Source organism: Coptis chinensis, chromosome 6 (genome assembly GCF_015680905.1).
Source record: "Coptis chinensis isolate HL-2020 chromosome 6, ASM1568090v1, whole genome shotgun sequence".
NCBI classification, from domain to species: domain Eukaryota; kingdom Viridiplantae; phylum Streptophyta; class Magnoliopsida; order Ranunculales; family Ranunculaceae; genus Coptis; species Coptis chinensis.
This window is the reverse complement of record NC_141461.1, coordinates 88,229,134-88,254,395: the sequence shown is the minus strand read 5'-3', so window position 1 is coordinate 88,254,395 and position 25,262 is coordinate 88,229,134. Positions and strand designations below refer to the sequence as shown.

At 39.2% G+C, this 25,262-nt stretch overlaps 3 long non-coding RNA genes across 8 annotated transcripts in view; all 3 read left to right on the top strand.

Annotated features, from left to right (window-relative positions):
• The window catches only part of LOC147495195 (uncharacterized), a 47,225-nt gene that overhangs the window by 19,172 nt on the left and 2,791 nt on the right, over positions 1–25,262 (top strand). The gene's annotated exons all lie outside the window — the stretch shown is intronic.
• On the top strand, positions 9,550–12,792 carry LOC147495197 (uncharacterized). 2 transcript variants are annotated; one of them, XR_015198945.1, is made up of 5 exons: positions 9,550–9,924; positions 10,067–10,152; positions 10,361–10,491; positions 10,630–10,698; positions 12,733–12,792. It is a non-coding gene; the product is annotated as an uncharacterized LOC147495197 (long non-coding RNA). The 2 variants fall into 2 exon arrangements; XR_015198946.1 differs by lacking the exon at positions 12,733–12,792 and adding an exon at positions 10,786–10,821.
• On the top strand, positions 13,032–15,798 carry LOC147495196 (uncharacterized). 5 transcript variants are annotated; one of them, XR_015197343.1, is made up of 3 exons: positions 13,032–14,659; positions 15,021–15,134; positions 15,244–15,798. It is a non-coding gene; the product is annotated as an uncharacterized LOC147495196 (long non-coding RNA). The 5 variants fall into 5 exon arrangements; XR_015197339.1 differs by having other exon boundaries at positions 15,231–15,798; XR_015197341.1 differs by having other exon boundaries at positions 15,021–15,423; positions 15,575–15,798.

Below are 25,262 nucleotides of genomic sequence, written 5' to 3'. Positions count from 1 at the left end.
GTATATACCATCAAAATAATTCCTCAATACAAACCATAACAAACGAACAATAAGGAAATTTTTTGATACATAGCAAACCCTTGCAATATAAAATCAAGTATCAACAACAGGCAACTAATTTCAATGAGAAACAACATTGGTTAAAAACATGAAAAGTAGAAATAGTAAAAAATTATCTGAATGTGACAATCAAATTCTCATAAGTTCAAATGCAATGACAAAAAGTGCAATTTTTTTTTTTTTAAGTAAAACTTACTAAAATCAGTATTCCATTTACTAAAATAGTGGGTTTGCTAGCGTGCGTGTGTTAAGGACCAACCTATTGTACTCGGTATTCTCCAACAGTTGCAACTTAGCAACTTAACTGTTTTCAAATTTAAAGTTTTATCTACTTAGAATGACCTAGAAACAATTTCTCATTCGCTCCTATACACCAGCTACTTCCGCTAGAGTAATAATTCCTTTTATATTATTAGTGCCTTGAGAGTAAGTCATGTCCTTAACAACTCTCCTACTCAATACCCCGCCCATATGAGGAAGACCCACTGCGCAAGTAGTATTTGTGCTAAATCAGATTCCAACCGGACCATCAGAACCTGTTTGAACAGTCCATGCAGAAAGAATCAGGGAACGGTAGATACATTTATATAATGAAAACTCAGAATATGAAATATGATCATTTTCATTTGAGGCTGTGATTGTGTTTGGCTTGGCAAGAAATTGTGGTCAATAGACACTGTAATATGTATAATTTTTTTCTTTTTAAGTTTGGTGACTGCTTGGCGATGAGAAAAACATCCGGAAGTACAATTCCCAGCACGACTTCATGATGTGTCACCTTGGCATATGCGAGGAGTCTACCATAACGACAATCACATGTAAGGCTCTTTCTTTGATGGGAACAGTGCCATCACAGTTAGAAGTTAGAGCAACTAATCGACCATATAATTTGTTATAACTTCTTTGCACAAAGAAAGGGTTGTGAGCATCCTATCATGCCGCAAGCCGATTCATACTTATGATGGATTTTGAATATGAATGAGTTGCCTTTTGACCCAGGGAAATTCCTAGACCAAGCCCATATAAGAGCAGGTTCATTACCTTGCATGTATGGTGGCATCAACTCTAACATTAGTACTTTTTCAAGAACCTTGACAATAACCTGGATGAGATAAGTTAACTTAGGGTTATGACTAACCCCGGCACTCGGATCTCCAAAACACACATTGTACTTTCGATTAGTTTAGGTGCTCCTGTTTTCTCAATCATGAGCCCTACATACAAGACCCCAACAAACTTGCAGCCTTCAGCAGACATTCCTTTCACTGTTGGTAGGATTATAACACTCATAACCAAAGACTTCAGCTCTTCTGTTAATATTAGTGCTGGCGAGTATGCACCCATTCCACCCGTATTGGGTCCTGTATCACCATCCCCAACGCATTTATGGTCCTGAGCTGATTCAAGAGGTATGGCATTCTTACCATCCACCAAGGCAAAGAACGAAGCGTCTTCTCCTTCCAGAAATTCCTCAATAACCACAGAGCAACCCGCATAACCAAATATACCCTCGATCAACCAACATTGAATCAACATCTTCATATGCCTCCTCCAAAGTCATTGGCTCCCCGAGGCGTTGGGCTCTGAGAGCGTTACGCCGCGACGCGAGGCGTTTATAGCCCCCCGAGGCGTTGGGCTCTGAGAGCGTTACGCTTTCGCATGAGGCGTGTAGCCTCTGAGGCGTTGGGCTCTGAGGCGTTACGCTTTCGCCGCGAGGCGTTATAGCCCCCCGAGGCGTTGGGCTCGAGGCGTTTATAGCCCTCCGAGGTGTTGGGCTCTGAGGCGTTACGCTTTCATGAGAGCGCGTTATAGCCCCCACGGGCGTTGGGCTCTGAGCGTTACTCTCGCCGCGCATGAGGCGTTATGTAGCCCTCGAGGCGTTGTGCTCTCCGCGTTATTAGCCGCATGAGGCGTCGACGTAGCCCCTGAGGGCGTTGGGGTGCGATTGGCTTAGCTTGGAGATTTGAATACACAAAAACCGCAGTTTACGATGATAGTCTTTAGTAACTCACACTTGATCGTGTAATACATGTAGACATGAATTACAATAGATAATGTCGCTACTGGTAAAACAGTTTTAGTAAGTATGTGTTCCAAGGTCGTGGCAGCGACTTCCCTTCCTGGGTTTTAATCCAATACGCTCCATTGCCAACGACACGTTCTACTATGTAAGGGCCTTCCCATGTTGGTGCTAGTTTAGAGTCATCTTGAGTTTTCTTCAACACGAGATCGCTGAGTTGGAAAGATCGAGGATGTACTCGTTTGTTGTAGGACCGCTTTAGGAATTGTTGGTAGGATGCTACTCGGATGGCTGCTAGATCGCGTCGTTCCTCAAGGAGGTCGACTTCTCGAGCTAAGACTGAGTCATTCAAGCCTGACTCGACAAGCTCGGATCGGGTGGTCGTGATTGTCAGCTCGGTAGGGATGACGGCTTCTGTACCATAGCATAGGAAAAATGGTGATTCGCCGGTGCTGGAGCGAGCTGTAGTGCGATGAGCCCATAGTATGTTCTCGAGCTGATTTGGCCATTGGCTCTTGTTCTTTTCAATCTTTTTCTTCAGATTCTCTAGAATGGCTTTGTTGCTGGCCTCTGCTTGTCCATTGCTTTGGGCGTACTGGGGTGTAGAAAAGGCATGAATGATCTTCCACTTGGCCAGAAATTCTCTGATTGTTTTGCCTTTGAACTGGGAGCCGTTGTCCATCACCAGTGTGTGTGGTAGGCCAAACCGGGTGATGATGTGAGTCCATATGAAATTCCTGACATGTGATTCTTTGACGTGGGCCAACGGAATTGCTTCGACCCACTTAGTGAAATAATCTGTGGCAGCGAGGACGAAGCGGAAGCCGGTACTTTTCTGAGGGATGAATGGTCCCATAATGTCCATACCCCACATGTGGAACGGCCAAGGGCTCGCGATGTTGATCAATTCGCGGGCTGGTTGGATGATGTTGTGACCAAATATTTGACATTTGACACACTTGAGGACATACGACTTGGCATCGATCTGCATACGAGGCCAGAAGTATCCTTGGGAGATCGCTTTGTGGGCCAAGGAGCGACCTCCGGCATGATTGCCGCACTCCCCTTCATGGATCTCGGCGAAAATTAACTGACCTTGCTCTGGGCTAATACACCTTAGATGAGGTCCTCCTGCGGACTTGCGGAATAACCTGTCATTTAACAAACAATAGCTGCGTGCCTGGTGAGGGACTTTTCTAGCTTTGGATTGCTCATCTGGAAGTATGCCGTGTTGGATGTACTGTATAATAGGCTGCATCCAAGTTTGACTCATCTGATCTTCAGAGAGTGGGCACAAGTCGCTGATTGCCAGGACATGGTTCGCTTGGTACGCTGGTCGATCGACCACTTCTATGGTCAGTTGTCTAGGGGCACAATTCGGTGTCTGAGTGGCTAAGTATGCTAAGCTATCTGCGTGACGGTTCTCGTCACGCAAAAAATGGTGTATAGTAGTTCTGCTAAAGGAAGGAAGCAAATCATTAACAACTTGAAGGTACTTGGAAAGGTTACCTTCACTGGTAGTGTACTTTTTTGCGACCTGGCGAACGACCAGTTGCGAGTCACTAAAGATTTGGATTTCCTTGACATCGAGCTCGATTGCCGCCCGCATTCCCATTATTAGTGCTTCGTACTCCGCTTCGTTATTAGAAGTTGCGAAGTCGATGCGGACTGCTTTCTCGACCATAGTTCCCTCGGGGGAAACTAAAACGATTCCGATACCACTGCCGCCTGGGTTGTTGGAACCATCGACGTAGAGGGACGGTTTGTTTTATGTTAAACTTTGGTGGGTGCGACTTACGTTTCGATTCCCGGTTAGGGTCGACTGGAAAATCTGCTAGGAAATCTGCGACGACCTGACCTTTCTGCGACGTACGGGGGACGAAGTCCATGTGGTGTTCTCCCAGTTCTTCTGCCCATATTGCCATCCGAGTGGTCTTATTTTCTTTGTGAAGGATCTTCTTCAACGGGAGATCGCTGAGTACTTTGATTGGGTGAGCTTGAAAGTAAGGTCGAATTTTTAGATGCGAAATTATAACAAAGCAAGGATTGCTCTCTCTATGTGGGAGTAATTCCTCTCTGCTGGAGTGAGTGTTTTACTTGTGAAGTAGATCGGCTTTTCTGAGTTGTGTTCCTCTTTGAACAGGACCGAACTGATGGCGAAATCCGATATTGCTAGATAAAGGCCCAAAGTGTCACCGTCTGTCGGCTTAGCTAAGACAGGGGGTGTTGTCAAGTATTCCTTAAGAGTGGAGAATGCTTGGTGGCATTGATCGTTCCATGAAAACTGCTCGCCTTTCTTTAGTATCTGTAAGAACGGTCGGCATTTGTCTGATGCTCTCGATATGAATCGGTTGAGTGCCACGACCATACCTGACAATTTTTGTATCTGTTTCTTTGTTTGCGGGTCCGGCATGTCGAGGAACGCCCGAATTTGGTCTGGATTTGCTTCGATACCTCGCTGCGAGACCTGATAGCCGAGGAATTTTCCGGATGACGCTCCGAAAAGACACTTCTCTGGGTTCAGCTTCATTCCGGTTCGTCGTAGTCTGGAGAACGCTTGCTCGAGGTAAGTGAGGTGGTCGCCTGCTTTCTTGCTTTTGACAACCATATCGTCGATGTAGACTTCCATGGTGTCTCCTAACATGTCCTGGAACATGTCAGTTACCAGTCGTTGATATGTCGCCCCTGCATTTTTCAATCCGAATGGGAGGACATTATAACAATAAATTCCTTGCTCAGTGATGAATGAGGTTTTCTCCTGATCTTCTTCAGCGAGTGGTATTTGGTTGTACCCACTGTATACATCCATGAATGAGAGTAGCTCATGCCCACAAGTCTGGTCGACTAGCTGGTCGATTCTGGGTAGTGGGAAGCTGTCTTTTGGAGTTTCTTGGTTGACGTTGGTGAAGTCGACGCACAAGCGGACTGTACCATTCTTTTTCGGGACTGCTACTATGTTTGCGATCCACTCTGGGTAATCGACCTTCCGGATGAAGCCTACTTGTTTGAGTTTATCTACCTCATTGTTGATTGCTTTTTGAAAGCGTAGCGACAGTCTCCTAGGTCGCTGTCGAACTGGTTTGGCACCAGGATTGACGTGTAACCGGTGGCATGCCACGTTAGGTTTATTCCAGGCACGTCGATATACGACCAAGCGAACACATCTTTATTCATGGATAGAAAATTTACAAGATGAGCTTTAAGTGTGGGGTCGAGGTCAGCCCCGACGTAGACGAGTTTAGGGTCGTCTTCAGTTCCCAGATTCACTTGCTGCTTCTCTGGAGTCGGTGTTTGGTTCTGCGCGTTCTGAGTGCTCGCTGGAGGATTGCTATTTGCCAATGCTAGGCTGGTCTGATAGGTGGTTGGAGTGGCCGTAGGAACTGGAACGTCTTCTGTGGTTACGACAACAGGGTCAGAAGTGACTGCTGTTGCTGTGACAACAGGAACTGGGGTAGTTCGCTGCGACTCCGATGGTTGTATGGGAGCTGGTGGTGCGAATTCGAGACTTTGTTTGCATGTGACGTTCGCCACTGGGGCGACCTCATAGGCTTGCACTGCGGGTACGTCTACTGCTTTGGTAGTGGTCGAGATCGGGGCTGGTGAACGGAAGTTCTTGTTGGAGCCCCCAGCGTTCTGGTTTGGTGCGCTGGCTCTCACTTCAGCCACTAAGTCTTTGGCCATTGTATAGCTGGTGGGCTCGTTGCTGACGGTGATGGGAGCTTCAGCGGTCTTGTTTGCTGCTATGATCTGGTTGCAATGATGGGCCTTGAGCTGCTTGCTTCGAAGTTCCATCATTCCCCTTGGGCCAGGAAAACGGATGACTTGGTGCAACGTGGATGGTACGGCCTGCATCTGATGTATCCACCGTTGTCCTAGGATGGCGTTGTAGGACGACTTGGTATCTAGAACGCTGAAACACGTGTTGAAGCTGACCTTGTCTTCTCTGGAGCCCACTGAGACGGGGAGTATGATGTCTCTTATTGGATCGGCCCTGGAGCCATTGAATCCGAAGAGGGGTGCGAGGGGTCTATGAAGACCGATTTTGGCAGGTTCATCTCTTGGATCGTGTGGTAGAACAAAATATCACAAGAGCTGCCGGGATCGATCAACACTCGCTTGACGGTCCAGTCGCTGATTTTGACGTGGACCACGAGTGCGTCGTTGTGCGGGAGGCAAACCTTGTTGAGGTCGGCCTCGGAGAAGGTGATATCTCCTGTTCTACGCCCTGAACTGCGTGGCGTGGGTGCAGCTTGTGAAGAAAAGTTGTACACTTCATGGAGGGCGCCCACGCGTCTTCTTTTTTCCCGTGAACTGGAGACGGAATCATCCTGGAGTGTGATCATGTGGATGGTTCTGTCATTCTCGCGACCTCTTGATGTCTGACGGCGATCTTGATGGACGCGTTCTCTGGAACGTCCTCTGCTGTAGGGGCGGCTTCGCGACTTGGATAAACCGTCGGGTGGGGACACGCCCGGATTCTGCGGGCCATGAGTTTGTGTGGCGCAGTAAGCGTCGGTATATTGGTGTCTTGCTTGATGTGCCCAGCTTCGACCAGGTCTTGCAAGTAATGCTTGAGCCCCCAGCATACGTCGGTCTCATGGCAATTGGCGCGATGGAACGCGCAGTAGGGCTGGTCGGGGCGATCTGCCGGCTGCCTAATCTCTGGTCGGTAAAAGGCAGCTCGTTTGATCTTCTCTAGTATGTAACTAGGAGATCCGTGAGCCAAATAATTCTCGATCATTTCTTGGTTTGGAGTGCGGGGGTTGCCCTTGTTGTCGGGGTCGTTTCCTGGAGGATGATGCTACCTCGTAAACCTCTCCTTCTTCTGTTTCTTCTTCTTCACGGTTACGCTTTTGCGGTCCTCCTGCAGTTTGATGTGTATTTATCTACTCGGCGCATACGGCTTCGCCGTTTTGGTCGGTCTTTCGGGAAGCGATCGGTGAGTGAGGTCGGTGTTGCGGGTGCGGCAGGCGGTTGTGAAAGCCACTGCGGCGAATGATTCTTTGAGGCCGCTCTCCATGTCTAAGAGTTCTGTTTTGAACCGGCTTAGGAAGGAGCTGTAGGTTTCCTCCTTGCCAAGAGCGAGCTGGAAGAGTGAATTGAGATCACCCTTTTTGCGTCTGTTGTGTACATACTGGCTTGCGAACAGGTCGGTGAGTTGTTCGAAGTTTGTTATGGAGTCAGCCTCGAGGGAGAAGAACCAATCGAGTGGGCCATCTTTTAGGCTCGCCGGAAACAGTCTGCAACGGAGATGGTCGAACTCTGGTGCGCTGTAGAGTGCAAGACTTTGAGCATATCGTGCTATATGCTGGCCTGGGCATGTGCGACCATCGTACATCGGGAACTGTGGTTGGACAAAGTCTCGAGGAGAAACTTTGTGAAGTACTTCAGCAGCAAATGGAGATGCGCGGTAAGTTTTTAACATCTTTTGCACTATCTGGGTGGAATCTTTCTTAACCGCATTTTTGTCGAGCCTTTGGTTCAACTCGGTGATCTGTTGACTGACGTTGATGACGTCGTCGTCTGCGGTGACTCCCAGTGGGTTCTGTGTGTCTACTTGTGCTCGGAGTGTGATGTTTTCTTGCCTGAGCTCAGCGATCTGCTCATTCACTGTCCCAAGTTGGCCTGCTAGAAGGTGGAGTTGAGCTTCGAGGCTTGCCATGCTTCGTGGGCTTGAGAGTTTTGGCTAAAGGTTTAGGTTGAAATAGTGTGGTTACTCAAGTAATCGAGACCACAGACGGCGCCAATGTAAAGGTGTGATTTAGTTTTCCCTTACAAACAGTCTCGAAAGGGGGACTGAAATAGGTTTTTGGATATGACCGAGTTCAACTTGAGAGCGAACTGCCTACGTATCTTACTCTGGGTTTTGTCCTCCAGAGTAGAATCAGGTCTGGCGTAGTTCATAGGAGAAGTATTTATAGAGATTAAGAGTGTATCCTTGCTCTCCACGTGTAAAGGATGTCCTAAACGAGGGGTTGAGATTAAGATTGCACGTGGGAGCTGTTCTTATAGGTCTGCTGTAATGATGTGGAGTGGCAGTCTGTACAAGTAGCTTGCGGCCATGGCCAGTGGCTGACGGTCAGGGTATGTCCAAGTACATCTTTAGTCATGATTGCTTATGGATAGGGGGTCTGTGTTACTTCCTGGAGTAGTTCGCATGATATTGCGATCTGTCTGTAGCGTTCTACTAGCTCACGGATGCGACCTGGATCCATAGATCGATGTGTTATTTCCACCATGTTAAGCGCGTGTTGGATAGAGAATATCAATCCTCTACAATGGTGTTCTTGACGATCCCAATTTTGTTGATAGGCACTTTAGAAAACAATGGATATCCACAATCATTATGAGTTCGTAAAAAACACTTAGAAAATTGGAAGTTGTATATATAGATATTGCCAACTCAGTTGCACCTTTTCACATCTCTGAAATTGCCAATGAACTTAATCTGAACTCTCAACACTATGATCTATATGGTAAATATAAGGCTAAGGTATTTAACTTTATATCAAGAACACACCCCATTTTGTTTTGTTTTGTTTTTCATTAGATGGGTTGGTTTTTCATTTTTGAAGTTTTTGGTGCATGTGCAGGTGTTGTTATCTGTGATTGATGAGTTGAAAGGGTCTGGAGATGGGTATTATGTGGTTGTTGGTGGGATTACTCCAACCCCACTTGGAGAAGGGAAGTCTACTACTACTTTTGGTCTTTGTCAAGCTTTGGGAGCTTTTCTTGATAAAAAGGTACTTCCTTTTATTTCTAATTTTGTTTTATTTTTGTTTCTGTAATAATGTTCATTGTTATTTGTGAGAAATTCTTACTATAGTAGTTGGAGTTGTGTGTTTGTGCAATCAGAATTTAAAAAGCATTTATTTGATTGGGCGTTTTCATTCCTTATGCATTGTGTTGTGCTAGATATTATTCTGTAAGACTATATGACAAAGAAGCTCAAAATTCCTAAGCCCATGTCTGTAAGGCTATAAGCAATAGATACTTAACATGTTGAGATTGATAGGCACCCACGTCAACCCCCCTTTTTTCTCTGAGACTGACACATCAGATTTTGCAGAAAAAAAGTAATTCTACGCCCTTGTTTTGCCAATTTCAATTATTCGTTGTTCAAAATAGCTAAAAACCTCTTTCCATACTCTACAAAACACCTCCAATTCTACAAAGAAAAAGTCATCTCTTCAAACCCTCATAATAACAGAAGAGAAATCATCTTCTCCATAAAAACATCAACAGAGTCTCATTAAACTAAGAAATTGTTCAAGATATGCGAAATTAGATAATCCCACTGGAGTTCATGAGAAGAAATTGCTTGAAGAAATGGGGCATTCCAAGGAGAGAAAAAGAAGAGAAAGAGGTTTAAAAAAGAGAAATAGGTTCTACTTCCTATTGTCTCCCCTTATTTTCATCAGTCGGCAACAACAAAGTTGTGTGACCAAGAGGTACAGGTAAGCCCCCCTTTTTTGTCTGAGATCGACACATCAGATTTTACAATAATTCGGCATAAAAAAAAGCAAATCTACCTTCTTTTTTGCCGATTTCTAAAAAACAAAACCCTTTTTTCCATACTCTCTTTTCAATTCTACGAAACACCCCAACTCTAGAAAAAAAAAATCATCTCTTCAAACCCTCTCTCTTGCCAACATTATTGAAGTTTCAAGTCTCTCTCATACACAAAAAAAAAGATGCAAAAAGTCAACCGTTGTTCGCCCTCCCAACCTCTCTCTTCCTCTTATCTAACCTCTTCAAACTTCACCAGACTCAATTTAAACCAGAAGCTTTTCGAATCAATCATCGAGTCGAGAAAATGGGAAGTCAACATATAATGATAAGATGTGAGTTCATGTTGCTCTATAAACACTATGTTTTCATTGTAAATGTTAGAGTTCTAAGCCGAGACATTCCATATTGTAAACCGACTATTTTTCCTATATAAATAGTATGGAAAATGATGTGTGGTTGCATTTGATTCAACAGATTTGAAGACTTGGTGAGGAGATTTGAAATTCCAGATAGGTGAAATAGGTGGGATTCTCCACTTTTTGAATTATGGCCATCTAAAGGTAACTTGCTTTAATAATATTCTATTAATAAGTCATGAATCTTGGATTTACCATCTTTTTTCAAATTGACCTTGAATTTGTGGTGGTTTTGAGGTAATGAACTTAAATTTGTGGTGGTTTATATTTTAAGCTGCAACTAATGATGTAAGTTGTTTATATATTGCTATTCTCTTGCCTGATGTCAGCTTCTTTGCTTTCACCTGGATAGTATCGTGTTTTACAGCTGCAACATTAGAGCTTTCTCAACCAGATAATGAGGAACGAAAAGCAAAGGCTCTAGCAGCAGCAACCACTGAGTTGGAAAGGCTCTTCAACAAACAAGATTTTGGTAGAATGAAGGTTGTTGGCCACTTCGTTTACATGTCATCTAATAGCTTCTGTTTTGTTTTATCAACTAGCATTTTTACTTGAGTACATTTGATCTTCAGTCAGCCGATATCACTGACGACATGGATACCTCTTTTGTTTCTTTCACAGGTCATTGGGCAGTTTAATCTTGGCTTTATCATAGGGAGGTTAGATCAAGATCTATTCATCATAGATCAGGTAAGTTCCTCAATGTGTAACTATGAATACCCATCCTACTTATCGGTTTACCATGTTTCTGTCTAAGCTATAAACCTACTTTGCAAGGATGAGGCATTTGGATGGTGACGCTGATGTATGTTCTTTGTATGTTGTATGCCAATGTATGTTCTTTGGCGATCATCAAAGATGTTGATATCCTTAGTTGCTTATATGGTGTTGCATGATGGAGAAATATCTTTTATACGATTTCTAATAATGTGACACTTTATTAACGAAAATATTGCGACACTTCATCAATAAATCCTGTTACATAGGACCTGAATTCATTTTATCTTAGAGCAGTCTATTCTAATATTTCCGTATAAGATCCTTAACTAAACTGCAGGTTTGTCTTTCTTACATAGATGACATCATCTCTGTCTTGGCATAAACCAATTTTTTTTTTGCTAAGTTGGCATAAACCAATGGGTTGTATTAGAAGGCTTAATCACAATGCAAATAGAGCGTTGTGTTTAGCTAGGTAAGCTTGAAGTATAACAAAAAAAAAAAAAAAAAAAAAAAAGGTACAAGGTTGTATATATAGTGAAGGCAATAGGGTGCCCGGATTCACTCGAGATCTTGACTCATTTATAAGAATGAGCTAATTTACGTTCATTTACATCTAGCAAAAATTTCAAAAGGGTCCTCCCACTTCTAAATCCAAGGGGGTCTACCTACAAAGATTACTGATTCAATATCAAGTTAGGTTACACCAGCTTTTGCTTAGGCATCAGATATGAAGTTGGCCTCTCCAAGTAGTCAGAATCTTCGTGTCTTCGCAGATGTCTTGAGCAAGCTTACACTTTGACCATCCGGCTGTAACTCCAAAGGGATATTTCCACTTCCAAAAGCTACCTGCAAAGAACTTCAAATCGGTCTCTACCCATATATGCCTCCAAACTAGAAGAATTGCTTTCTCAATGCCTTCAACAATAGCTACAGCTTCTGGTCTAACGTTTTACCATTACCTAAATTTTTCGATGGTTATTTCGAACTCACCAAGATTGCCTCTATAGGAATAGCAATACCGGAAGTTCCGAGGTTCCCCGCAGCTTAACCATCGGTATTTAGCTTTATAATATTATTTTATGGAAAAATCCAACTACAATGTTTAGTTTTGGAGATTCTCTTGGTCTAGGCATGACAATCCGAACCTAAAAGAGTTGTTTTCCTGCAATGTGTCGAGTTATGAGCTTTAGTAAGATCTCTGTCCTCTTCACTTGAGTTCTCGATGTACAACTTACACTCCCCGTAAAGCTGGCTACCTTACCATCAAAGTTAACGATATTCCTTTGTTTCCGGATGTTAACCATGCCGAATCAATTGATGCCGCCCAAAGATGTTGCAACCTTATGCTCCGGTTTGTAGAAATTTTCGGAAAAGTCTTTGAATTCCCAAAAACTGAAGAAACCCACTCCCACACTAGCTTAGATGTCTATCTGTTTCCGCCTCTTCTTACATTGTCTCCGCAACGGGATGCTAATGGAACCCCCATCTTCAGAGCCCGACATCGGTAGGAATGCCTCTCTCAATGATCTTCCATGCTAAAGCGCACGCCTAGGGTGTATATATTGGTTCCAAATGTATCTGATCCCTTCATCTTCTACCAGCAAGTCACATACTTTGGCTCTGCATCCCTTGAATTCTTCTCTGCTTAAGTTGAGTAGCTCCTTGAGTGAATGCTGCCAGTTACTCCTCCAAATTTCCACTACTGTGATCTCCCTTCTACCTCTTTCTAGACCAGTTTTGATACCAGTCCAGATTGAGGTGGGTTTATGATAACAATCTCTCCAATTAAAATACTTGGCAATCACCATTGTGTATCTCCCAAGTTTCTTCATTAGGACTGTTCTTATATCTCCTTTAATCTTCTGGTGCCCAGCCCACCTTCATTTGCATACCCCATTTTCTTTTTGTTATTATTTTCAATCATTTTACTGTAAATCCCTTTGTAGTAGCAGTAGCACAAAATTCAATCCAGATTAAACCCTTATATTATTTGGATTTTTTCAGATAATGAAAGCTTCATATAGATCTTCTCTGCCGAAGAATTGGAACAAAAACGAAAAGAGAAATAATCGAGAGACGAGATGGGTAATATATTTGGGTGAACAGTTGCACATATTTTTACGACAAGATGTCTGTTCGTAAAAAGGTAATGCAAATTTTCTTTGTTAAGTAGGAGTTGTTTATATATTCATGTTCTGTTATCTTGAGTCAAGTGTTTAACTATCTAGACGAGCAATATTATAGTTTGCGGCTTAAAATGTTGAACAGGGATAGCTATTTGTGAAAAATGATGGAAAAGAATTTGAAGTTCCTCCCATTCCTGCCCATATATTTGTCAGCATGTATATAATTATCCCGTCGACTTTGTCATTGCCTGGAAATGACAAGTGTGATAAGAAGCGTTCTTCGGTTGGAAAGACATGTGTGTTTCTGCTTGAGACTGGGTGCAATACTGAAAATCAGGTGGATACATCTAATGAAGCATTGACGTACAAAATTTTGACACACAATAACCCCCATCCGGGTATGAATGTTGCTGATGTTCTTCCAAAGATTAGAACTATTCGAAACAGATATGAGAGTCCACGAGATTCTGGACCTGCAAAGAAAGTGGCCGAGTTAGTGGGAAAGAAACTCATTTCTAAGTAAAAGGGGGTAAATTGAGATGAGAAACAGTGACAACACATCTCCACTCCCTCTATCCTGCCTAAGGACAACACTCTTACACTTCAGAAACCCGAAATTCAAGGATTGAATAAATAGTTGGACAATCCCCAAGTAGCTTTGCTCTAATCACCATTTAACTGTTACCTACCACAGGTTGCTTACGAACAGGACATGGCCGTTGCTGGGGCAGTTGCGATCTTCCTTTAAAGGCCATATTACTGAAGAGAAAATTCTTTTTTTTTCCATCATTCCTTAACAAGTAAACAGGTTGATAGAGTTGTTGGCTAAACTCGTTATGTCGTTAAGCATATGTCCAATAGATACAAAAGAATTGATAGAGTTGTATAAAAATTCGTTATTGATAGAATTTTGACAGCATGTGTTTAAGATGGAGCAAGACGAATATACAAAAGAAGAAATTGACTGGAGCTACATACATAGAGTTTGTCGACAACCAATATGTATTGGATCTTACCGAGAAGGTTATCACTGTCCCTTAACTGCAGCATTTCCAGACTAGCTTAATATCTATGATGCAAAATTCAATTACATCGACTAGCTTTATATTTGTGAAGAAACCTGGAGGAATCATTGCGCTTCTGGATGAAACTTGGTATGGAAGCGCTAATCTCAAGTTCTTGAATTCATAGCCTAGAAGGATTTTTTAATATTCTACGTTCTTCTAAAAAATATTAGTAGTAATGCATTTTCGATTTGTGGTACTTTTTGTGCATGTTGTTCAAGTAGTGGGAATGGGGTAACATTATGTGATTTGGTAGAACACAGTTTCAGCGTTGTTGCTAAATAACTTTTAATAGGGCATGTTGATTTCACTTTGCATATTGTGTATTGGATTTCAATGACCATGTTTTAAGTGTCGTGTGTTCAGAAACTAAAGAAGAAAGAAACACCTATTAAACTTCTTTTGCATAATCTCAACGAATCAGGTCATCAGGTGTCAAACCCTTATATTCATCTTTGCTTCCTATTGCTATACTTACTGTATGACAACATTTAGTAAAAAAAATTCGACGCAATAAAACCAATATGACGTTCCATATATATATTCATTAATTGAAGGACCTATGTTTGAATACTCTTATATGTTTTTGTGTCTAGGATAATCCCTGCACTAAAAAGTTTACTAAAGCTTGAGTGCAAGGATAGGACATCATCAGCCCATTCAGTAAGTATACAACTAAGGTGACCATGGGTTTACCATGATGAAGTCCAACTGAAGTGAAGTAGCAGCTTATATTCAAGAGTAAGTTGGTGAGAGCCTTATAGGTATCATTTAGTTAGTCCAGTGTATATTCAAAAATTAACTCTTAAAATGAAAAGTTAATAATATTAGATTAGGAGAATTACATGTATTCCAAAAAAGAATTTAGAATATAGGAATATTTATATAGATATCAACCATAACTTCTACTCTCGCTTCCATCCAAGATTGTGATACTCGGAGCCTTCATTAAGGTAGGACTGATGAATATACCTATGATGAAGTATATGCTAAAATGTGTATTGTTGAGAGCTAGAGATTAGTTTTATCTTTTTTAAAATTATAGAAATGAAGTATTTAAACTAAGTATCTTTTTTCTCCAATCTATTCCTCTCTGCTACAGGTTGAATACTGGCTTAATAATCTTTGTGAAGAGTTGAGCGAACGAATTCAGTCTGACTTGGATCAAAACAACAGGGTCGCTCACACACTTACACTTAATGCTACAGTGTACAAGGTGTATATGTTATTTCTTTCTTTTAGACCCTTTCTTCAAAGGAAAAGTTAAGTACACATCAGTTCATAACTATAGTAAATTGATGTTATTTGGTAGACCAATGATTCAGATTCATTCAAGAAATTTCCTTCCAAATCTTGCCCGTTATAGTATGGAACTGCAAAGATTCAAGAAGATGCACTGAAATTGTTTAATTCTGGGCTACGTGAGTTCTTAGGTTCATACAGAGCCGAGACCTCTGGAAATCAAAACAATAAGTGGGAAGTAACAAGTCTATCTATTACGGCAGGTAAAATATTAGTTACACCACCATCAAATGGCATCATCTCAAGTTTAATAGAATTCTTGGTTCATGAAGTTCACAGTTTGGGTGTTCTGCTTCTCAGCTTCTGTAGGTGGCAGAGATTAAGATTCTTTTGCTTGCTTTATGCGTTCTGCAGGAACAACTTCTATGTTTCAGATGCTAGATGTAACGGATCTTAATGCATGCCAATGGTGTTTGTAATTGACAGTGTCCTAGATTATGTTGTTGGTTGCTAATGAGAAGCTTTAGTATGAACTTAATTTCGTCAATTAATTAAATGTAAAGAAATCAACGTTTTGCATCTAAATATAATTGTAAACTGTGATTGCAGCATTGCAATATGCGATTGGAAGTACGTTGATTAACAAGTCCATCACACCATTTACGAAGTATAACATTCAAATGCAGGGCCGTCGTATACATCCTTAAATAAGAAACTTGACCTGGTTAAAAGCAACTTATATGCCTGGAAAACCTATCTATATGACCAGCTACTAGAAGCAAACAGCAGGAGATACAGTGATGTAAAATGCAAAAATATATATGGCGTTGGTGTTTTATGCTACAGATTCACATTGATACTAAATTAATATAATGTATCTGTAACTTAAAAGCGTCCTCTATCCACCACCCTCTTCCACCTCTTCAGAGGACTATCCCTTATTACACAATAAATACTATTGCTACAATTTCATAAATAGCTCCTCTTCAACCCAACAACATTTACTTGACCAACTTTATTACATTGACAAATACAAATAAACACTGCAGAACTGAGGGGTGCAAAGGGTAAAACTTCCTTCCACCAAGCTACTCTGCATATCACCTGATGGAGTAAAAAGATTGGCGCTATAGTAAGATTCATGCATTGCCCGTCTCTGAAATTGAACATCTCTATATAGGAAATGGCAATAAGTCAATTAAGGCATCATCACTGTGGGTAATGCCAATTGATAATGCTTATCAGCATATCATTTGGACTTTCTGGAAACATGAAACTGAAAATAGCTATGTATAAAGAAAAAACCAATAACCATGGATACATACTCTGACAGGTCTAATACAGTTTAAATGCATAATTTACTCAAAAATCTACTACCAAATCACATAGTCTTTATCATAATGTACGCAAATAGATAAAACTAAAATTAAACATTACAATGTGATCAACATAAGCTAGAAAATAATTTATCTGACTGAAACACACAATCTTGCAAAGTATCAAGACATTACAATTCAAACCGAAAAAAACAGCCATACAAACACCAAAAAACTAACACCAACTTTTTAAAACAAACAAAATATCAGTAGGTCTTTTTTAAAAATATCCACAGCTAGCCCTTCAGTCTAAGACTTTTCTATCCATTTATGTGTTCGCAACAGCGACACATTTGTCTTCCCTATCCATACTCTGACATTTTACTCCTAACGCAAGTTAACTACTAAACCTGTCAAATCAAACATAAAATATTAATTCAGCCAAAACAAAAATTAGGATAAAAACAAAAAAAAAGCAAGTAGGTGATATAAAGGGAACAACCTCTTCATCATATTCATCCAAATCAATATACTTCGTAAGAACTTCAACCAAATATTCCATACAGTTCAAGAAACTTAATCCTTCAAAGTTTTCCCATTAATACGCACATAAATTATCTGCTTCATTATTTACCCAAAACATCTTTATAGCATACGAACGAACACCAACACTTCACAAATATATATATATATAATAAAAAACATCAAATTAATAACATTATAAGTAAATAAATTACAAATAAAAAAAATAAAAATAAAAAAATAAAAAAAAAAAAAAAAAACTTACTCATCTAATGTGTTCCTCATCCTTAGAACCGACTGATGAGTTTCACTATTCGCGTAAACATTAGATTGACCACGGTGTATACAACACCTCTTTTGCTTGATTTTTTTAATGAGATGTTCAAAAAAACCAAAAACAGTAATGCACTCATAATTATATCGAGCATACGATTTGGCAGACCATTTGTCTTTTGGAGAACAAAAAAAATTACGAAATTTACAAGAACAATCTCTACAAAACATTAAAAAAAAAATAAGAGAAATTAGTAATCATAACAAATATAAACATTTAAACATAAAACAAAAATTACTAAACTTACACTTCCATTTTGAACAAATTGCAAGAAAACCTGAAGAAAAAAAAATAGTACATTCAATATATCATGTATCAACATAAACACATACATTTAGTTTAGGATTCAGGAAAATGTTTTATGATGTTCATACATAAATATTCTGGCACACACACACAGCATACCTTCAAATATATAAGTATAGGAAGAATAAAAGATAGAGGAAACCGGAAGAGAGACTCCCAACAATATTTGCTTCAGACGACTAATGGGTTATCTAATGGGTTTTTTTGAAAAATAAACAATGAGGTCCAAACAATTTAAAAAGTTCAAAAAATTAATGGACTATAGGCCCCATAATTTGCAAACTTTGGGCTTTTCACATTGTTCATATATTTTTTAGGTTGGATACGCTATTCGTTTTTACTATAAACTACTGTGCAAATTTATACATTAACACAAATTTCTTAATACATAATACTCTGACCAAGGACACGACTATGGGCCAAAGTTTGGGCTTTAATAAAATAAATACATAATTAAAAGACTTTGGGCTTTTGACGTTCTTTGCACATTTTTTTAACTAGATACGCTGTTCGTTATTACTAGAAACTCCAGTGCAAGTTTATACATGAATAAAAAGTTATTAATAAATAATACTCTGACCAAACATGACTATGGGCCAAAGTCTGGGCTTTTGTAAAATACATACCTAATAGATAGATATAATAAAAATGAGAGAGAGAGAGAGAGAGAGAGAGAGAGAGAGAACGTATTAATGGAAAGAAGATTCTTTGTACATTTTTTTAACTCGATACACATAAACTACACATGCGTTGATAAATAATAGCAGATAAATAATAGTTTGGGCTTTTAACGTTCTTTGTACATTTTGGGCTTTTGTAAAATACATACCTAATTAGATTAACGTTTCAGTATGTAACATCAAGTTTCACTTCAAGAAGCAATAAAATAGGGAATACACGTATACTATTTAGAAAATTCCAAGTAGAAAACTATTTGGGTTAAGGTATTGCTTGAATGTCCAAGGTTCAACATATGCAAAAAGTAAGCATCCAGCATCAACTATGGCATTTCTTTGGGCTTACACTTGTAAAGATGCAATCACATTTTTTCTTCATGCTTTACAATTTCAATTTGATACACCTAATTAGAAGACTTTGGGATTTTAAAGTTCTTTGTAGATTTTTTTAACTGGATACGCCGTTCATTTCCACTATAAACTACAAATACGTTGATAAATAATAGCAGATAAATAATATTTCAGTATGTAAGTGCAAGTTTACACATGAATTAAAAGTTCTTAATGGCTTTCATAAAATCAATTCAGTATGTAAGTGCAAGTTTCACTTCAAGAACACAATAAGATAAGGAATACATGTATACTATTTCATACAAGTTTCCAACAATAAGAAACATGACTATGGGCCAAAGTCTGGGCCTTTGTAAAATAGATACATAATTAGAAGACTTTGGGCTTTTAACGTTCTTTGTTCTTTATCATGCAATTTCCTTATTTCTTGAGCACGCAACCAATCCAAATGTCACTGAAACACATGCTTTTGGAGTGTGTGAACAAAAACAAGAGTGATATTCATTACCTGATCTCCACTTATCACTATGGCTTATGCAATGATCTCTAGTGTGTTGACCAATTGGATACGATCCTCCAAATAGAGGTGAATCTATTAGAGGGTGTACGTAAAGAAACCAAAAAAACTCAATAATACACTATCTCTTTGATGCTGGCGATGTATTGGACGAATGGAAAACCGAAATTCTCTGCTCACAGATCCAACAATGATCTTTTGGCGGTATGAAATCTTTGAGTTTGTTTACCCGATTATTTTTTTTTCCCTCATTTTACTGCTGCATTTTTTTTTTATTGTCAGTGCATGTCATGTATTAATTTAACTTTTCAAGTCCAATTCGTAATTCTGTACATCATTTGAAAGAAACCCTGCATTACAAGAGACACCAGTTGTGACTCCCATCACTTAACCCTTAGCTCCTTTGTAATCCATATTTATTCCATCTTGATTTTGTAGGCGTTTCAAAATTATATTTTAAATATTGTTGCTACGATGCTTGCTGATTTCAACTTACATGTACTTTCAAATAAATCTTTGAGTTTGTTTACCCGATTATTTTTTTTCCTCATTTTACTGTTGCATTTTTTCTTATTGTAACTACATGTCATGTATTAATTTAACTTTTCAAGTCCAATTCTTAATTCTGTACATCATTTGAAAGAAACCCTGCATTACAAGAGACACCAGTTGTGACTCCCATCACTCAACCCTCAGCTCCTTTGTAATCCATATTTATTCCATCTTGATTTTGTAGGCATTTCAAAATTATATTTTAAATATTGTTGCTACGATGCTTGCTAATTTCAACTTACATGTACTTTCAAATATACTATACATATTCGTGATATAAGAATACCATCTTTGCCATTTTCGCTTCAGGCACTCATTTGTTGAGTTGATTGGATCAATTATAAGGTATTTAAGTTTAGTTTGTATTCAATTTAGGGCAATAATCATTTGACAATCAAGAAAGCATTGACTGCGGAAGTCCAGCGACTGAATATTACTTACAAAATATGAAACAGGAAAAAGTAAGATGTGAAATGCAAACAATTAAGATGCAGGTTTAAGAACAGTTGATAATGGGATTTCTCCTTCAGTCCTTAAGCTGAATATTTAAGGATCTGCTTCAATCAATGTGCTCCAATAGTGCATTGCCCACAAACACATCTGTTTACACATGAACTAAAAGTTCTTATAATGGCTTTCATAAAATACTTACATACTTAAAAAATGTCCAAGGTTCAACATATGGCATTTTTCTGAGCTTACCCTTGCAAAGATGCAATCACATTTTTTCTTCATGCTTTACAACTTCAATTTGATACACCTAACTAGAAAACTTAAGGCTTTTAACGTTCTTTCTACATTTTTTTAACTGGATACACCGTTCATTTTCACTATAAACTACACATGCGTTGATAAATAATAGTTCAATTAATAAAAAAAAAAGGGTCCTATTACTGCCGGACCCCAATTTGTGTTGGGCGGACTCCCACAAAAAAAACAATTATTACAAGTGTGCCATTGGTTTCAAAAAATCCAAAAAAAAACCATTATTACAAGGATGCCACTGGTTCCCAAAAAATTGAATTCAAAACCCCAAACTTAAACGACCTGGCTAGGTCGTTTGGACTAAGTCCCAAACGACTTGGCCACACCGTTTGGGACTTAGTCCAAACGACCCGGCCAGGTCGTTTGGACTAAGTCCCAAACGACTTGGCCACACCGTTTGGGACTTAGTCCAAACGACCCGACCACACCGGTCAAGAGCCCAAAAAACAGAATTTTGAATTTTTTTTCAAAGTTTAAATCCCAAACGACATGGCCACACCGTCTGGACTGAGTCCAAAACGATGTGGCCATGTCGTTTGGGATTTGGACTTAGAAAAAAATGGTCACACCGTTTGGACTTAGAAAAATCCCCAACGATATGGTCACACCGTTTGGACTAAGTCTCCAACGATATGGGCACACCGTTTGGACTAAACGGTGTGGTCATGTCGTTTGAGATTTGAACTTTGAAAAAAAATTTAAAGTTCTGTTTTTTGGGCTCTTGACCGGTGTGGCCGGGTCGTTTGGGACTTAGTCCAAACGACCCGGATTTAAAGTTCTGTTTTTTGGGCTCTTGACCGGTGTGGCCGGGTCGTTTGGGACTTAGTCCAAACGACCGGCCGGGTCGTTTGGACTAAGTCCCAAACGGTGTGGCCAAGCCGTTTGGGACTTAGTCCAAACGACCTAGCCGGGTCGTTTAAGTTTGGGGTTTCGAATTCAATTATTTGGGAACCAGTGGCATACTTGTAATAATTGTTTTTTTTTGGATTTTTTTAAACCAATGACACACTTGTAATAATTGTTTTTTTTGTGGGAGTCCGCCCAACACAAATTGGGGTCCGTCAGTAACAAGTACCAAAAAAAATCGTTCTAATTCATTGATTCTTCTTCCATCACAACTTAACGTTTCAGTATGTAAGTGCAAGTTTACACATGAACTAAAAGTTCTTAATGACTTTCATAAAATACATACATACTTAGAAAATTTATTCAACCATATATTGGACTATCAAGCTAGCAGGCCCTACCATAGGTCGGGCTTAATGGCTAGTTTTTATAAGAGTCCGGTTCCTCTATAACCGGGTACAGAGATGGAATTTCTGTAACTGTTATATATTTTGTGCCACCTGTCTACTTTAATAGCCCCATACCTTCCGTTAGTTTCCCTTATATTTTCATTTTTTTCTCCCTTTAATATCTAACTAAAAAAAAGTTCATAACTTAAATAAATAAACGATCCATCTCAGCAGGGGCGGATCCAAGGGGGGCGGAGGTAGGGGTGATAAAAGGGTTGGGTCGGGCTAGCCCGCTCCTCAAACCATAAAAGCCCTCGTGATTGAGGGCCGGGTCAGCCCGCCCCTATTTTGTATTGAGGGCCGGGTTGAGTAGGGTCAAACATGAAAACTCAAGCCCTTAACTCGACCCACATTTTTGAGGGCCAAATAAGGGTCGGGTCGGGTCGGGCCCGATCTAATTATACTTGACTAATTTTTTTTTTTTTTTTGGATTTTTTATTTATTTTTATCATACTTTGATTATATATATATATATATATCAATTTTAACTAAGTATACAAAACCAATTGTTATGTCTTTAGAAAATAATAATAATAGATAGAGATGGTGGAAGAGATGATATTCTTAAAACATCTATATTTTTCATACTTAACTATGTTATTACTTGTTATGTTGGATTTGCTTTTATGTATGACTTATATACATATCATTAAATCAATTACAAAAAATGCATATGTTATGTTATATTATAATTTATTATCTATTGAAAACTAATTTAGTGATTTTTTTTTATACAACTTAATTAGATAATTAGATTATAATACATAAATATAATGTAAAATAACAAGAAAACGTAAGAGGGCCAAGTGAGGGCTTAATGAGGGCCGGGCTCATGCTTCATAATCTAGGCCCTAGCCCCTATAAACATGAGGGTTGGGCTGGCCCGCCCCTCAAATCTGTGAGGGCCAACTTTTGAGGGCTTAAATATGCAATTTTTAGGGGCGGATCGGGGCGGGTTGAGGGCCTGAGGGCCAAATTATCACCCCTAGGGGGAGGTGGGCTGCAACCAGTGTTCATGATTCGATATAGAATATTGAAATTCTGTCCAATATTTCAGTACCCAATATTTCGGTTTTCCAAAAAAAGGTAAAAACCAACAGGGTCAAATATTGATGATTTCAAAATTAATCGAAATTCCGAATATGACATGGGTCGAAATATTATGAATTTCATTTTTTGGATTAGGCGGAATTCCGATAATTCTGAAATCCCGAACTATAGCTGCAGCTAGAGGTGCAGACGAATAGGTTCGGATTCGTATATGGATGTATCCGAATCCGAACTTATGCACTCATATCCAAATCCGAATCCGATCCAAATCCGATGTCCGAATTGGATAATATCCGGTCCGACAAAAAATATCACAAAAATTCAAAATAAGATTAAAATTAATAAAACTCCAAAGTTAGATCTGTCTATTCATTCAAATAAGAAAACTAAATTATAAACAACATAAAAGCAATTACCTCTTCCACTTTCAGCAAGTAGTAACAATTATCATATTCAATAACAATTACTAAATTATTATTGAATATGCTGGTGGTGGTGGTATCATAGTTTTATTTTAAAAAACATTTGGAAGGATTCATCGTTAAACTAGATCCAGACTTGCTTGTTCTTGTTCTTGTTCTTGTTACTAATAGGTTGATAATTTGATAGAGGAAGAAAATGTGGGTGTATTTGATTCGCACGGGGAGATAGAGAAAAGAGATGCTCTTGTGAGCCGTGGTGGTGTGTTGCCTTCCAGAAGTTCAGAACTTGAGGAAGAAGGGGACGGAGTGGTGTACTGGCGTATTGAATGAACCTAGAATTTCACACTTTCTCTTTCTAAAACACTGGCATTAATAGTTACTGTTATTGGGATAATGGACCAGATTTTATAATAATACTTAAGTAGTTAAGTAAGTGTGCCAGTATATAAGAATGAAATATTACATTTATGTTATAAGAAATCGGATAGGATATTATCCGATGGATATCACTTGAATCCGCATCTGTATCCGAAACTTCTTCGAATAGAAAAATTTATCCTAATCCGAATCCAATATCTGAAATTTTCTGATAATATCTTATTTTTCGAATACAAATACGAATACAAATCGGATTTGGATTTTTGGATATCCGACTGCACCCCTAGCTGAGCTGCAGCACACCCAACTTTTCCGTCGAAAAAGAAAACATTTATAGCGTATGTTAGTTGTAGCAGCCCCTTTGAATGGCAATCCTAGATCCGCCCCTCCATCTTAGTGACTTAACATTTTTTCTTTTTCCTCTAAATCCAGTTAACCTCCACCCCACAGCCCCATTCATATCATTTTTTTTTTTTAGGATTCATGTCATTTTTAGGTCAAGACAAACCATACTAGTCATTTGATCATCTGGTTTGAAAAGTTGGGTGTGCTACAGCCATAGTTTGGGATTTCATAATTATCGGAATTCTGACAAATCCAAAAACCGAAATTCATAATATTTCAACCCATGTCATATTCAAAATTTTGAATAATTTTCGAATCATCAATATTTTGATCCTATGATGTTTTTTCCGATTTTTTGAAAAACCAAAATATTGGGCGGAATTCCGATATTCCGTTCGGAATCGCAAACAAACACATGCGACCCACCCCGCCCCTTGGATCCGCCTTGATCCGCGAGATGGGTCGGGTTTTTTATTATTATTTAAATTATGAACTTATGATACGTGAGGTTTTTTTAGTTAGATATTAAAAGGAGAAAAAAAATAGAAATACATGAAATGGGGTTTTTTTAGTTAGATATTAAAAAGAAAAAAAAAATACATGAAAAAAGAAGGGAAACTAACGGAAGTTATGGGCTGTTAAAGTAGATAGGTGGCACAAAATTTATAACAGTTACAGAGATTCCATCTCTATGAAGAGATTCCATCTTTGTACCCGGTTATAGAGGAACCGGACTCGTTTTATAATCTTAGCAGCACAAATGGCCGGATCAATAATACCAATACCAATCGATTCTCCACTACACAGATAACTTATATTTGAATACAATTCAACTCCAATCAATAATCTAAATATTCCCTACAACCAAACTAACATGCCTTAAACAACTATTAATAACAAATAATAATGTAAAGCAGTAAAAGCAAACCACAACACAAAGATATACTGTGGTTCGACCAATGATGCCTACTTCCACAAAAGCTAGTCCTTTATAAAGTGGGAAGGAAGATTATAATCACTCCTTGCAGTCTCTTACCTTACTAGATCACTCCTCTCTCTTTCTGTGGTTTGTATCTCTCAAAGGTTATCTCTCAATCTTGATAGCTATTAAGATTGAGTTTCTCTCTTTGTTCTTGTGTATTTTCGTGTCTCTTCTAAGTATTAGATTTTGCCAAAAACTCCAACCGTTATTGCAAACTCGCGGTCCACAATAAATACAATTCTCCGAAAAATAGGCATGGGCACAAAAAAATAAGAAGCTGACCTGTCGAA